Here is a 17,883-nt window from a genome sequence, read left to right on the forward strand (position 1 = left end):
TGAATTCTGATATTGTTGGTTTTTTTGTTTAAACTGTAGGATGAGATAAGGCTGAACCCTTCCTTCCCCCTCCTTCCTGCTGTTTTAATAGCTTCAGGATGATTTGTACTAAGTAGTCTCTAGGATTCCTCCTTCTCCTCTCCCCCTTCCCTTCCCTGCATTTTCTTGTGAGAAGAGGTTTTAACCCTTTGTTCTCAAGCTAAGACCCTTTTACAAGCAGCCTGCAAAGCTTTTTGGTTGTAATTTTCCCACCTCAGTTTCTCTATTCCACTCGTCCTGGAATTTTCCTAGCTTTTCATTGTCCTGTAACAAAACCAAGATGATGGGGTTTTTCCTGAAGTGTTTAGGCTATGATCTTCTCCTCCTGAAGCCTCCTTCTTTTATGTCACCTAGTTCAATAAAAAGCAGCTTTGTTCACTCAGAAGGGCATGGTATTTCCTTATTCTTCAAATCCCAACACTTGCCTTTTATGACCACCTCTGAAACTTTCATTCCCACTCTTAATATTTTCACCCGTGTTGTTTACATACCTTCTTAACATCAAGTTGTATCCCATGTGACTTGAAGCTATTTTTAACAAGGTTAACAAAATGATGTATATAAATATCAAGTCTAATCATGTCACTTTTCATATGAGTACCCTTTACTATGTCCCTATAGAATTTGGGGGGGTGGGATTCTTAGCTTTTTATTATGAGTATGTACAATTTGCATATATTTTTAAAGCGGAATGGGAATATTTTGTTCCCAGTTACAAAAACACCTTGAACTGAGCCTATAAGCCATTATCCTCTGTAGTTAAATGTACATTCACAGAAAAATGGGACAGCCCTGTGCCAGCCTGTCCATAAGACACTCTCTGCAGTTATCATACGTTCCTCCACATCTCCACAGGACTTTCATGCTCAAGTCACAAATAACCTTTCCTAGAATTGTTCTATGCTACCTCCAGGCTGAACTAGTCACCTTTCACTTGGCATCATAGTTACTCTGTCACCCTCACTGAATACTTATTTAAGGGCTGCATCATGATTTCATTCTTCTATTTGTACTCTGCTTAACAAAATGCTTGGCATAGTGTTCTTTCTCAGTAAATATTACTAAGTGAAGTCAATGAATAAATGGATGACTCCTGAATATATGTTGTATATGTTTGTTTTTTCTAGTTGATTTGTAAAGAATGCTTACTTTATGAAATATCAATCCTTTTGCTCTCATATAGTTCTCCATTATTTTCACCTCTGCCTTTGGGTTGGACTTATCACAATGTATTGTAATGGTTTATTATTGGTCAGACTCCCATGTCTCTGACATACAAGCAAAATAATATTTCCTTTGGCCTCTCAGCCCCATCATTTAGCAGAATGTCCTGAGGATATTAAGTATTTAATACACATTTTTGCTTCAGAAAAACATAATGAAAGGGAAGAATCTATAAAGAATCCAAGGAATGAATAAAATAATGATAGAAATCAAATGAATGATTTGAGCTTAAAGGAAAATAGCATATAATGTGGTTGGAAGTTGGAAAAATGAACACTTTTGTTGTTGCTTGTTTGGCTTGTCTGTTTTTATTTATTTTAAAATTATGTGTTTATGAGAGAAAGACAGATTCATCAGTGGGTGAGGATTTGGGACTAAAAGAAAGAAACATAACCGAGAGCTCAAGTTTGCCAAATAGATGCAAGGAGGTGTAATCACCTGCACAGAAGGTGATACTCTGTCCTTCAGACAAACTTTAAGGTGAAAAAGAAATTTAAAAAAAGAAGAATATTTCGACGGATGACCTTTATTTTTTTCTGAAACAAGAAGCAAGGTTGTCTGCTGAGAGGGGAAAATGTTGGTGGGATTCCTTGCTTAAGAAAGAGTTTTGGGAAAGATATAAAACAGCAAAATCTGGCAGTTAAGGACAAAATAATGGAGTCTGCATTTCAGACACTATCTCCAAAATCATAAAGAGCAAGTTTCTACGTTCTTCCTAAATTTCTGCATTTAGTCTTGGACAAGTCCTCTCAGCTCATGTTTGCCAGACTAAGCCTAATAAAATATAGTTGTCCTCATAGTGTTTCTTAAAACAAAGACTTTGCATTTCTGATATTTCTATTAACATTTGTAAGGCAATTACTTAATAAATACTCTAAAATAAATAAAAAACTAAATATATTTAGTTTATCTCACTAGTTTGGTTTATGTAAAACCAAAAGACTATTGTATTACACACCCACACAAACACACATTTTATTATCATATTTTATAGAATTATCAATAAAGCATGCTAATTAAGATATGTGAATTATACAGCTAAAGGGAAAAGGGAATATTAGAAAGTGAACATGAAAATTATACTTATCAGTTAAGAACTGTGTATTTTTTTCATACCTGTGCCCAAATGCATCATTATATAAGTTTCATTGAGTTTTTCACAATGTAACTCTGCAAAAAGATTTTTGAAAAGAACAGGATGTTATTTGATTAAGGGACTGAAGGGAGATGGCAAAGTGTTGAGGGGTGAGGCCGATGTCTGAATTCATGGATCTCTGTACAGATGGGTATCAATCCTGTCTCACTGCACCAACTCTAGATGTAAAAAAAATTGGAGCCCAATATATTGATTAAATTAAAAGTTATATTAGAATGTAAGAGTAATTGGGGCTAGAATAAGTCATTTTACGTATATTTAATCATGTTTCAACAAATTTTTCTAATTTGCATTTTATTTCTGTGTGTTTGACTATTGTGGGGTGTTTTCATGCCTACTCTACAGTGCTAATTATTCCATCACAAAGAGCAGCACTTTTTTATCAAGAACTTTGCAACAAACTCAGTGCTACAATTCCTTCATTAAAACTGCTAAGTGAAACTGCCAATACTTGCTTTATCAACAAGCATTATAAAGCCGTTATCTTTCACTTAAGAAAAATTTCTCATTGTGTAAAAACAACACTTTTTTAGAATTTAAAAATATGTATGTATTAATAGATTGAAATGTTATTACAATTGCAATCCAAAATGCTGTCCCATAAAGATTCTAGAAGAATAGGATTTAGCAAACCCGTTCCATAGGACTAACTGTCATTTAGGTGATTCAAACCATATCACTGAGCTAAAATGCTCCAAGACTGTGGCAATAAATAACAATCAAATCCGTGAGTAAATGTCCCATACTACGGAAAAACCATGCAGACGATAAAGACTTGATGGAAGCATTTCAGGTACAAGATGTTTATGTTTATTTATTTATTTTATTTTTTAAACTCTTATCTGACAATATTTTTTCCATTTATTTTCAGACAGAGTGGGAGGGAGAGAGAGAGAGAAACAGAGATGTGAGAGAGACAGATTCATTGGTTGCCTCCCACAGAACCCTGACCAGGGCCGGGGACGGAACCGCAACCGAGGTGCGTGCTGTTGACCGGAATCAAACCTGTGACTCTTTGGTCGGCTGGCTGATGCTCTAACCACTGAGCAAACCCGCCAGGGCTGTACAAGACGTTTTTAAAAGACAGGCTATTTATTGATTTTTTTTTCAATAAATATTTATGTAGTAAATACTATGAATGACAAGATATTTATTATTTCTTTCAGCAAATAGCTATGCCACCATGCTGCTCGTTAAGAAAAGAGCAATGAAAAAAAAAGTCTCTGTCTTTGATGCCAGCCATCACAATTCTATGATGTAACTGTAATATTTCACAAATTACAAATAGTTCATTGTTGCTATAGCATAAAGACTTAAGGGTTGTGGCAGGAGTTGGGACTGAATAGATGAGCAAAAATTCTATAATGAGAGGCCATATATAAAATTAAAAGATCTATATAGAGAGCTTATTACTTCTATGAATATGGTACACTTGATCATAAGACAAAATATGTCAAAATTAAGAGATGTTTACTAAAAGAATTAAAAAGGCATATAAATTTCAACTGCATCCTTAGCATAGACAGAAATTAATGCAACTATCTTAATTTTTTAAAAATGGTTTAATATGGCCCTGGCTGGTTTGGCTCAGCGGTTAGAGCATCGGCCTGCAGTCTGGAGAGACCCGGGTTCAGTTCCCGCTAAGGGACGTACATCGGTGCAGTTTGTCCCGGCCCTGGTTGGTTGTACGGGTGGCAACCACTCGATGTGTCCCTTGCACATCGATGTTTCTCTCTCTTTCTGTTCCTCTCTCTCCCTCCCACTCTACCTGAACAAAAAATGGAAAAATGTCCTCGGGTGAGGATGATAAAGAAAAAAAATGGTTTAATATGTGTAATATTATAATATATAATATAAATAAAACAGGTACATTATCATAAATAACATACATTTTTATAGAGTGACATAGTATATAATATACATCAGTATAGGAAAATCATAAAGATAAATCAAGAGGTCAAATGGAAATAGCAGACTTTATTAAAAAATGAGCCCTGGCCGGTTTGGGTCAGTGATTGGAGCGTGGGCCTGCGGACTAGAGAGTCCCAGGTTCGGTTCCCACTAGGGGCACATACCAAAAAAATAAAAATAAAAAAATAAAAAATGAATGCTGTTAGGAAGAAATGCTACCAAAGCTGTCAAAAGAAGACTGGGTTGGAAAGAATTCTTAATATACACTTTGTAATAAAATAAAATCCAGTTATAAAACCATATTATTAGTAAGGACAAAGAGTAAAATTGAAATGTGGAAGTAAGAAGAGAGTTGGAAAATTACTAGCCCTGGCCAGTGTGGCTCAGTTGTTTGGACATTGCCCCGTGCACAGAAAGGTTGCTGGTTTGATTCTCGATCAGGGCACATGCCCAGGGTTATGGGCTGGATACCTGTTGGAGGCGGTGCAGGAGGCAGCCTCTTGATGTTCTGCTCTCAAATCGATGCTTCTCTCTCTTTCTCTCTCTCCCCCCACTTCTCCTTTCTCTAAAAATCAATTTAAAAAAAGAAAATAACTAAAAACCAAGTTTGAAAAAGCTGCCTCTGAAGCCAATTTTCTTATATATGACTTATGTGTTATTTCACCAAATAGGAAAATTTTTTATAGACTTAAGGAAGAATTGAGGAAATAATCAGAAATTAGTTTCTCTATCAATTCATGTAAAAAAAATCAAAAATAAATGATTCTGAATCAATTCACTGGAAAAACAAAGATATCAAGAAGGAAGTCATTAATAAGAAAGAAGATGAAAACATTTCAAAGTTAAACTGAAGAATTAAAGGATTGATTAAATCAAAGATCAATATTATCACAAAACAAAGCAATTGAGTAGAAGAGTTACCATAAAGGATGTTAAATAGAAAAGAGTTATTCCATTTTTTCAAAGGTTATTCATATGTGCATGATTAAAAATTTTACAAGTAATAGAATCAACATGATAGTAAGAATTCTCTAAAAAAGAACTGGCCACACCAAATGTCATATGCACTGCCTGCTATAGCAAGCACTATTAGCTCAAAAACAGCATGCTGATGCACAAGAGGTAGCACATGCCTGAGAGAATTGTGGGAATGGCAGTGTGGAACACAGCCCAGTGAAAGAGTATGAGAGTGATTAAAATGAACAGCTATCCTTCTGTTAACAGAATCTGAATTTAGCTGACATAACTCTTTCCTTTCTAACATTCCCCAGTTAAAGGAATATCAACCTTAAAAAAAAAAAAAAGGTCATTCTTTTTTCATAAGTATTTCTCTCTTGTCAAAGCATCCATAATGAAAACCATTGAAGAAAGTTGTGTAATATGACATTTGTATAAGATTGTTAATATCCTCTGATGTTTTAATTTTCTACTTCTAGATATATTTTAGCTTTTTCCAAAAGGAAAAGATCTACAAGAGCATAATTCAAATTTAATAGAGCAAGAAAAGGCTGCATATTTTTGAGTCAGATCACCATGCCTTGAAACAGTTTAATGTCCTTAACTTACTTTTATTTAATAACCTCCTGATTGATATCCTGCTATGCTTAGTGTAAATACTTCTTGCATATGTTTCCATCATTATATTTTTTGGAAAAACATCTTAATTAACTTAATTGCTGTTCAATTCACATAGATAAGCACAAGACTTATTAATTTGTTATTTGTTGAGGCAATCTGAATGTAGAAGCGTGGAATTGTAGTTAAGAAGTTTAAATTTAGTTTAAACACAATCATCAAGTGTTTAATCTTAGTTGAGGTACTTGTCTTCTCTAGGGTGCGTTGAAAGGCATGATCCTATAGGGCTTAAGAACACAGAATCTCAATCTAGACTGTGTCAGTTTAGATACTTTCTCCATAACTAAATACACACATAAAATTAGAAAAATTACTCTCATTGTTTGAGCTTCAGTTTCTTTGTATGTAATACTGAACTAACAATAATAACATCTACCTTATAGAGTTTGATAACTAGAGTACCTCCACAGTTGTTATGAGACAGATCAGTTTCTTCATTTGTTCTTTTTTTTCATCCTCACCCCAGGACATTTTTCCATTTTGTGTTTAGATAGAGTGGGAGGAAAGAGAGAGAGAGAGAGAGAGAGAGAGAGAGAGAGAGAGAGAGAGAGAGAGAGAAACATCAAGGTGAAAGGGACAGATCAAGTGGCTGCCGCCCACACAACCCAACCAGGGCCGGGACAAACTACAACCAATGTACGCGCCCTTAGCAGGAACTGAACCAGGGTCTCTCTGGACTGCAGGCCGACGCTTTAACCGCTGAACCAAACCAGCCAGGGCTTTTCATTTGTTCTTAAAAGAGTTTTCCCATGAGCATGTGTTCAATGTTAACTGTTTTAATTAACGTGTTAAAAAAACAAGGGAGTCTTAGAACTCTTCATGGTTACAAGCAGTATTTTGTGTGTAGTGAAATGTAGAGAAGACATTTTCCAAAGGCTGGATGTTTTAGTTATTGCTGGATAACAAACTATCCCAATTTATTGGTACAAAAAAGTTTTTTAATGTTCATGGATTCTTTGGAGTAGAAATTCTGACAGGGCACAGCAGGTATGTCCTGTGTCTGTGCCATGATGGGAAGATCTCAGGTGGGAAGATCTGACTGGTTGGGGTGACTCACAGAGGTTGCCCTGGCTACTAATACTATGTAACCCAGCATCCTCATCTTAGTGTGTAACGCAGCACACTTTTTTAATCAGCCCACAGATTCTGTGTACCAGGAATTCGGAAACGGAATTACATCTAGAAAGACCCAAGTGGCTGAGGGATAGAAAAATTAGGCTGGAAGGTTTATTTCCAAGATGTCTTTGTCACGCAACCTGAGCTGGAATGGTGGGGGCGAGGGGGGGGGAGCTCAGCTGGCACTGAGAAGCTAAGAGCAACATATGGCATCTTCATTGGCTTACGCTTCTCACATCACGATGGCTGTGTTTTAGAAAGACATTATATGGTGGGATTTATGGAGAGCAAGAATTCTGAGAGAACCAGGTGGCCTTGGCAGTCACATAGCGTCACTGTGGCTGTACTCTGTTGGGCAAAGCAGTCACAAAACAGCCCAGATTCAAGGACATGGCCATACACTCCACTTCTCAATGAGAGGATGCCAACATTTCAAAGTCAATTACTGTTTTAAAACCACCACACAATTTTATATACAATTTGAAGAGCCACTTTTTTCTTTCGATTTCTATGAGTTTGTGTATAATTGCTTCTTAAGTTTATAGTCCATTTCGAACATTCAAGTTTATAAATCTTTTTAATCACCATCTAGCATTCCTTTCACCTTTAACTCCTCCATATGTTGAAAAGTGAACTCATCAGTATTTTGAAAAATCAGCTAATTCTCTAGACATGCTTTAAAAATATAATTTTGTTAGGAAAATAAACTCAATGATATTCCTGACATTTATCTAATTATCTACCTCCATATTCATTCCATCAACAAATATTTTCAAATATTCCTTTCTAAATTCTCTTACAAATGCCTCTTTCATTCCGTTCCCATTTGACAATGGTTCAAATTTATCTCATATTTTGTGGGGGTTATTAAATCATTTCCTTCCAGTTCAGCCAGCCTTTGGCCACTCCTCTTTGTCAACAAACCCTCCACCTAGCAAAATTATTCCATCTAAAGCAATGTGACATAAATATTAAGCACTGATTAAAGAAGTTTGATTTATTTCAAAGTTTACAGAATGAATTTGAGATTTCTTTTTCTCAGGGCACTTTTGTTGGAAACTTCGTGTCTAACCTTGAAAATTCTGTGTTAATACATGATGTGAATGATTATTTGAATGGTTATTGGGGAGCAGATACAAACACAGAACCAGAGAAAATACAAGCAATAGCCCCAGGCTCCTGCAGAATCCAGCTCACTTCTGTTGATGTTTTAAGACTACGTGGATGCTGACCTTGAGTTAAAAAAGAAGCTACTCTCAGGACAGCAAAATTATTGCCAAATGGAACCCAGTTGACAATTTGAAAATCCACTTTTTAAAAACTTGTCCAGATGAAACTCCTACAAGTTCCACTCAAGCCAAGTTTTTCTGCACATTGTTCTTTTACAACAAAATCTATTTAGGGTCTTTATTATTTTTCTTACATTTTCAGCATACATGAATTCTCTCCTTTTTCCTTTTGTTTTAGCAAGCCAGAGGTTCCCACATTTGTGTTAACATCTGACATTTCTTAATCTTGAAAAGTTTATTTTAAAATGCACAGATATGAGACCGGCTAAAAATCTGTATTTTATCAACTGAAAAATCTGAGATTTTTGTCAATCTCAGAAGATTCTAGTGAGGTTGACCAATGACAGACAACTATTAGGAGAAAATGTCCTAATGGTAACTTAGTAGGTCTCTGTTCAAAATTAAGTTTAAATATCAACTTTGTAAGAATTCATCTTGATTTTATGAAGATGTCATTGAATACTCCAGTGTCCGACCTTTTAAAATACTTTCTAAGACAGAATATTATAATAAAGGATCAGAGGTCTAGGGAGAAATCAGACCATTTGCATCTACTTCCAGCTTGGTGTAAACACAGGAAGATAAATTCCTTTCTGAGCATTATTATTATTAATAATATTATTATTATTAATCTGAAACATAAAATAATGATACCTACCTCTGTTTTCCTTAAAGATGTTGTGAACATAAGTAAATTAATAGAATTATGCACTTAAAAATATACTTGATAGAAAAGAGAACCTTCCAGTACTAAACATATATGTTACACTTGTTTAGAAAATTGTACTCGTTCTTATACTATTTAAACTCTATGCGTATCTATTTGTTTGCTTATTTTTGTTTTGTTTTTTGATTAATTTGATTTTCATATTCTCCACATGGATTATACATTTCTTAAGAAAAGAGAATTATATTCTTTATTCTCAAGAAATTTTCCTTTTTTCAGTATGTGCTAGCTGAGAGTTTTTAATATGACTATATAGCTGAGATTTAACAAAAATAGGCCTGTTTATGTAGACTTTTTAAATTCTGGTAGACTGTATAATAATATTTCCTAATTCCAGTCATAATTTACTTTTTTTTTTCTTTCTGCCTTTTTATCTTTTATTTTTTGGGTCTTTAATAGAATATTTTTTATGAGAGTTTCTTTTGAATTCAGAACTAATACATACATAATTTAACAATTCAAATAATACAGAGAAGCATCAATAAAAATTTAATGACCATCCCACCATTCCATTGCAATTACATCCCTTTTGGGGTAAGTGTGAAGTCTGTTGTATTTCCTCTCCTATCCTGCTCTACTTTTAATATCTATATTAAATATAACATACATATTATATATGTAATCTGCACACACAAACACAATGAGGGTGGGGTTCAAAGTGGCATAATACTTCACATTGGGGACACAGAATAAAAAATCTACATAATCAGGCAGGTGCCATAAAAAATGTAAAATGATCTGAAACGAGCAAATGAACAACAGAAGAGCTGGGGACACAGCCAAGTTTCTCTGTCTGAAGGAGGCAAGTACCATGTGGGAATGCAGACCTTGGATGATCAGATCTTTCAGCTTTTTAAAAGACAAAAAAGGTGTCGTACCAAACAATTTAGCTAGATCATTCCTTCAGAATTCACTGAAGCTACCAGATTTGGGATTATCTTACTTCTCTATTGAATTAAAAGATTTTAATAACTGAATGAAGAATGATTTGTGGCTCTGTTTATTGAAACTTACCCCTGCATTAAAATAAAAAGCATTCCCAGACAGAAACTTCAACACTGATGCAAACTTGCTTATTAAAACTTGGGTTACTAGTAATGGAATTAGAGTTTTTTCGATACTGAACACAACGGGTCCAAGGCAGCCTGTCACTACTTTAGCCAAATTAAGCAGAGACAGAGTTGAATCATATATGAGTGTTTATTCAAATAATGCCAGCAATAAAAAGAGAGTAGTGGGTCACCTTGGAAATTCTGCTTTGACTCTCTCACCAGGTGGCTGATTATATACGGGTGAGGGAGAAAGCTACCTACATCTGGGAAAGGGGAGGGGAGGGTCTGCAGTCTGGCTTTCAGGAGCTCAAAGTCTAATATCGAGGTGGGTAATCTTCTACGATGTTACAAACAGTTCAGCCCTTTCCTGGGACCAGAGAGTGGTCAGCATTCTTGTTAGGGGTGATAGGGTCTGGGCACAGCAACCAAATCAAAATGTATCTGGTCCTTGATTTGTTTTCAAAATGTGCTTCTTTTCTGAGTAATGGACTCTTCTGGGCTCTGAGGCATCTTATCTTTTTACAGCCTTGTTTCATCCTACAGTTTCCCAGGGTCTGTAAGAAAGTCTCTTATCTATAGTTAGTAAGGTGAATAATCTTTAAGCAACTGTGGCTCTATTCATTCTTATTATGTGCCCTTCCCCTACCAGTATTACAGGTACAACATTGACTTAATATTTTTCTTTTATGCAATATGCAGCTACATGTGTTCCTGGGTCGACTATTACTTTGCCACTATTTTAAAATTTATTCAGTTTTGATCAATTTCTTGGACAACTGATATAGATTAAATTTTAGTACATTTTAAAATTATAAAATAAATTAAAAATTAACCTTTCCTAAAACTTCTCTGTGTGACTGTTAATATTTTATTGCCCCAACAATAAAGAAAGCATATTGTTATTTATATACCCTTTGGTTTAAAATTTGTTTCTATAAAATAGTATATTTTCTTATGATTTATTTAATGATATCTTGTAGGTAGAATTCCTTTTACCGTCAGCACCAATTCCATTTGTTTCCTTCCCTTTAGACTTTAAAAGAATAATTGCAGAATACCTTTAGAGAACTTTCATCAAGATGTCTTTGAAAGTAAAAAAACCAATTCAAAACTTCTGAAAATGGTTTTCTCCCAATTGCTTCTGTAATTCTGTTCCTCTTTATTCTGTGCTGATTTTCTCTTTTCAAAGATCTCCTTTAGGCTACCTTGCAGCATGCTTTATGGATCAGTGATTCTGCTGATTGTTTTTCTCACCAAGGTCGTTAGTGGGACTCTTCTGTCTCAGTCTCTAATTTTCACATAGGCTTTCATCTGTCTTACAATCCATAAACCTAATAACTGTGCATTTCCTGGGATCCTCAACTGGAGAACCTGGATAGTTAGGGTTGGTTGGTTTTCTTTCATGTAGTTTTGTCTTGTTGCTTATGCTAGTTTTCTATTAAAGTTAAAAAATAGCTCATATTATTGAACATCTATTATGTTCCAGGAACTATTAAAAAATGTTTTTTGTTAATCCTCATCCAAGGATATTTTTTTCCATTAATTTTTAGAGAGAGAGGGGAAGGGAGGGAAGGAGGAGAGAGGAAGAGAGAGAGAGAGAGAGAGAGAGAGAGAAAGAGAGAGAGAGAGATCAATTGATTACCTGTCTATGCACCCTGACTGGGGCCAAGGATCAAACCTACAACCCAGGTACATGCTCTTGACCAGGAATCAAACCCACAACTCTTCAGTGCATGGGCTGACGCTCTAAGCACTGAGCCATGCCAGCCAGGGCTGAATTTTTTTTTTTTTTTAAATAATTTCTATTTCATTTGATTTCTCCAACAATCCAAAGTGGGAAGATTACAGATATTCCCTGTTTATAAATAGAGCAATCATATATGATTCTGTTCAGAGTCACAAGAAACATCAGAAATGAGATTTGAGCAAGAGTCTCATTTTAGACCTTAATTTCCTGGCCACTTTTCTTAACACTGTTTAATTTTGCTATGTTATTTCTTCTATATTACTCTTGTCGTCCAATTTTTAAACTAAGTTGATCTAGCAATGATTTACCTACCAATAGTTTTAAAAAGAAAGTACATGATTCTTGAATAAGAATTCTTAAATTCAAATTTGTAAGATAATTTGGTAAAATAGCTAAAGAGAGGAGAAAATAAAAACAAATGGACTCAACAAATACTGTATATTCATAAAACATGAATAAATTATGTTTGATTAATTAAATTTGTTGACTCAGGGTTCATCTCTAGCACATTATAAAGTATTATTTTAAAATACTCTTCAAAATTTTCATCACTTCTTTATAATTGAAATTTTCTTCTCTTTATGGCAAATAAGGAAAATAAGTATAATTCATTTGTAGACTGAACAGTCATTTGTTGTGTATACCTTATGCTGTGCTTGCAAAGCCACAAGAAGAGGTATTATCCCTTTGTAGAGATGGATTTTATCTTAAAAGAGGTGGGTTCTAAACATAGAAGAAACATGTTCACATTAGTAGGTAAGGAGCGATGCTCCTCTCTTCACCTTGTTTCAGGTTAGTGGAAGAAAGAAATTACCTATGATACCATGGAGCATTTAGTCTAGTGGAGAAGATGGAGGAGTATTTAACTCACCAAAGGGGCTGCAAAAGACTTCTCTGGAGACCTGGACACTGAAATTTTATCATGGGGATGAGGAATGAGTAAGATAAGTCAGGATAGGGAATGATTCACTCTAGAGAGAATATCTTGTGCAAAGGCACAGGGATGAGAGAGCATGCCGTTTGGTTTGATCACTTGTTGGATCTAAGGATGTTGATTGGTCAGAGTTAGCTTGTGGAGAAATTTGTATTATTTCAACACCTTTTATTTATTTTAAAAATTTTGTTTACAGTTTATAGTCAGTATTATTTTGTACTAGTTTCACATGTACAGCATATTGGTTAGACAATCACATACTTTACATAGTTATAACAGTTATTGGCTATATTTTCTATGCTATACTTTATATCCCCATGACTATTTTGTAACTACCAACCTATACTTCTTGATCCGTTCACCTTTTTCACCCAGTTCCCAAGCCCCCTGCCCTTATGGCAATCATCAGTCTGTTCTCTGTATCTGTGAGTCTTTTAACACCTTTTAGACTTTACATTGGTAACAGGGAATAAGTTGATCAGCTGGCATCTGCTACATTATATCCAATAAAACAGTTTTAAAATAGTGCTATAAAAGTTACCATTTCTTTGCCATATTCTGCCTTATGTTTTAATATATTTAGTGATATTATTCTGGCTTTAGCCACTATGGCTTCAGTAAACCTCACCAATGTAATTCAACATATTTTAGGTCCTTAAAATATAAAAAACTATTTTGTGTGTATATGCGACATTAGATTTCCTATTAGGGCTCTAATTCTTCTGACTCTCCTTGCCCTTGCAGGCTCATCAATTTGTTACATGGTTGACTGGGTTCTTCTCTGAATTTTCTTTTTAAAAAGTTAATGAGCCAGGGCTTCATAAAAGTAATATATTTGGGAAGTTTTCCATTCAAAAATTGCTGAACTTTGAATTGAATTTACAAACTTAATCAGATTTTAATGCTACTTTAATGCAACTCTAATATTACTTAAATCTCATAAAAATAATAATAAAGACATAAAGTCCCCAATAAATAAAAGGCCTACTGCCAAAAATTAAAAGTGTGCTTGTGTGTGCATGTACATGTCATAGGTGTGGGTGTTTTTGTACATATTTGTGTCTAGTAAAAGCATTGCATCAAGAAACAAAGAAATGGGGGGAAAAGCACATTGTACTGTTGTGTGGGTGCAGTAAAATCCAAGCACGAAAACCGTATACATTTATCCAGATCTGAAGAAGTTTACTAGAGAATAATATGACACCATGTAATTTGGCCTGTTCATTGCATCTCCAGGTTGTAATCCAAACTGGAGTTCTCACTTTTCTTGTTCCTAGTCAGCATCTATTTGAATTTTATTTTAGAGTCAGAGAGAAGCAGAGCATTGCTTGTCCTCTTCTCCAAAGCCCACTCATATTGATCCCCAAGCCAATATTTGAAAAGACCCTTAACTTTCATTCTTAAGTGATTGGTGCTGGAAATATGTATTGTTTCTGAAGAGTCCTTATTTATTCACAAAGCTATAGACCCCTCAATATAGTCGCCTTTTTATTTTTTGCCTGAAATGAATGCATCTGTAATAAGAGGGATATTTCAGCTTATCAAGGTACCTACTGGCAAGCACTGTTCTCGGCACTGGTAGTAACATGAATAACACGTGGTCCCTGCTTCCAAGTTTCTTACATTCAAGATAAGGTCAATAGAGCTGAAGTCTAGGAGTCACTTGAAAAGGGACAAAGTATACTCTTCTGGGAGAGACAATCCATAGTTCTCACCACATTGTTCAATGTTCTTTTTTCCCATGATGGCCACAGACTCTTCTAAAGTACGGGCCGAAGTAAAACAATATAGATGATTCTATCTCCAAATGATGACATGGAGAATATACAAATGGGGATTCTGAAGTACAATAAACCATAGTCTTGTAAGTCATTTGGAAAAGTGTGCCAAGCTTAGGACATTTTGTATAAGGGGGTAAAGAAATCCTGAAGCTCACACTTTATTAATGTCATAACAAGTCTACCTCTCCCAAGCAGGAGTAGTTCATTCTGAATTCTCACAAAAATGATATGACTTCGAGACCCCAATATATAAAATCATAGTTGACTTCTGAATTTTGATTTTGTGGCATCGTTTGGAAAAGTATATGGTGAAGCATAATCCTAGGATGACCACATTCCTGCTCCCTAAACTTAGATAAGTTACTTTTTTAAACTTTAATTTTCGAATCTAAGAAATTAGGGTAAAACAGTGGTGAAAAATCGCATAATAAAAAATAAATTTAAGTGCTTATATTTGTATACAAGATATAAAATCAGTGATATCATTTGTGTATTTGAATTCATTCGTTTCAGGTTTGTGAAGGTTCTTTTACACACACACACACACATACGCACACACAGAGTTGATTTGCCATGATGCTCTTCAGTGTTAAACACAAAGTTAGGCCAGTTAATTCATCATATACTAATCTTTAATGGAAAGACGTTTAAGTGTGTTTTCAAGCATGGTTTTGCAAATACAAAGTTTTACAAATGCCCTTGCCAATTCTTTCACTGCTGTACCCTGCAGACTATGTGAATTAAAGAATTTTTATTTTTATTTCTACAGTTTTGTAGCAGCTTTAATATAACATGCAAAATAGCAATCTCATCCTTAGAAATTTTCTCTTTAAACTCCATTCCTTTTTTTTAAATCTAGCAGATTAGCTGTTTTATTCCCCCAATAAATAGACACATAAATATAAAAGCACCAAAAGGGAAATACTACTTTGCTTTTATACCACCATCTGTTACATATCACATTCTGTGTGTTGTGTTAACTGAGGCAAATTGTATACTGCTGAAATGAGCATTGTTTTTCTACTCTCTTTAATGAAACTTCACCCAATTCACTGATTTGACTCAATAAATAAGTAGAAAGAATGTTTTGTAAATTATAAATTTACCTTTATATTTACTCTATAGCTTTTCTGTGAACTAAGATAACTAAATAAAAAGGCAAGCAGTATGGGGGATCATTTCCTATTTCAAGAAAATGCTATATTAATAGATATAAGGCATGTATGATTATTTCAGGGAAAATAAAAGTCTTTAAATACTAAATGGACATTTTGTTTTGTCCTAATTATTATGGAATGAGGATTGAATAATGGTAATGACTGAGAAACTGCATTTGCTGAGTTTATGTTCAAAGTTTAATATATAATGTTAAGCATTTAATAACAATGCAGTCTTTCATTAACATGGTATGAAGGTTTGTATTTGAACACACACATGCACACACTAATAGACATAAAAAGCAGAACTTTTATCCAAATAACTTTACATTTTATATAATTGCGTAAATGCAATTAGCAGCATTTATGAATCCATTGTGGGCGACAGTGGAGAGTGAAATAAACAAGCCAGTTACTTTGTCCTTGAGCATTGCATGACTTATTTAAAGAGCAGAATGCATGTGCAGAGAAAAGATTTACCAAGCAAAATATATCAATGCACCACGAGAAAAAGCTCGAAAAGCATCAGCTATATCCAAGAAAATATTCAGAAAGCATCTAATAGAAGTTTATTTCAGGCTTTCAGTCTCATCATTTTTCCCTCTCATAGGGAATTCAAACATACTAAGAAATAAACTGATTTAAGCCATAACAATTCTTGTTCATTCCTTCTATTCCGAAAATAACAGAGGAACAAAAAGGTAGAATATGTAGTGTCATGTTCTGGCCCTGCCACTTACTTGTATTTATTCTGAGGAAATCAACTAAAGCTATGCTCCTGACACTTACATTCCTTAATGGACAAGGGGGCTCCCTCCATGGAGCACACTCGTCTTTCATCATCACCTCGCCTCTCTCTCCTGAGCTCCAAGGGCCCTGCCTTTGCCTCTGTAACTTGTTTCCTGAGCCCGTTTCTTCTACAGCTCACTTATTCTACCTCTGTGACTTTCTAAATAAACTTTCTCTTATAGTTATAAAAAGGAAACAGACAAAACAACCTCACTAAACAAACAACAAAAAACAATCAATTGGAAGTAGATGATTGATAGATAGATAGATGATAGATGATAGATAGATAGATAGATAGATAGATAGACAGATAGATAGATGATAGATAAATGATAGAATAGATGATAGATGATAGATAGATAGATAGATAGATAGATAGATAGATAGACAGATAGATAGATGATAGATAAATGATAGAATAGATGATAGATGATAGACAGATAGATGATAGATAGATAGATAGATAGATAGATAGATAGATAGATAGATAAATAGATGATAGATAGATGATAGATAGATATTAATCTATTGTAAGGTATTGACTCATGTGATCATGAATAAGTCCCACAATCTGCCATCTGCAAGCTGGAGTTCCAGGACATGTAGAGACATAGTTCAAAGGCCTTAGAGCCACAAAGCTGATGGTGTTGACTTCCACATTAACCTGAAGGTCTGAGAAATGGGAGCACTAAAGTTGTGAGAATTTATGTCCCGGCTCAAGTATTCAGGCAGGAAAAAAGTGAAATCATCCTTTCTCCACCATGGGGTTCTATACAGGTCCTCAGTGAACTGAAGGATGCCCACCACATTAGGGAGGGTGATGAAATTCATTGGTCTACTGATTCAAATGTTATCTCTTCTGGCAACACTCCCATAGGCACACCAAAAAATAAAGTTTTGTCAGATATCTGGGCATCCTGTGATCCACTGACATTTATATGCACACACACACACACACACATGCAGAAGAAATACTCATCACAATTATAGTCCTCATTTTCATAGCTTTTCATGCCATGTAACTGATTATTTTAACCACCTCCTTCCATTACCCACTCAATATTACCTTTGCTTGGAGAAAGCATATTAGCTGGTCCTGGTTCTTTACCTGGTGGGGTGACCCAAAACATTTTTCCTCAAGGATCTGGGTCACTAGTAGTCCTGCCTGGATTGGGGGATTGGGTTGTAGTTTTCTACTGACTTTAATATCAGGTCATAGTAACAATGAGAGACACCTTAAGGTATCTCCTATATTCCAGACATAATCTTTCTTACATTTATTGTGGAGTAACAGTCCAATTTTTCCACTGATAAACAAAATCATTT

Source organism: Molossus molossus, unplaced genomic scaffold, assembly GCF_014108415.1.
Source record: "Molossus molossus isolate mMolMol1 unplaced genomic scaffold, mMolMol1.p scaffold_m16_p_9, whole genome shotgun sequence".
Taxonomy (NCBI): Eukaryota; Metazoa; Chordata; class Mammalia; order Chiroptera; family Molossidae; genus Molossus; species Molossus molossus.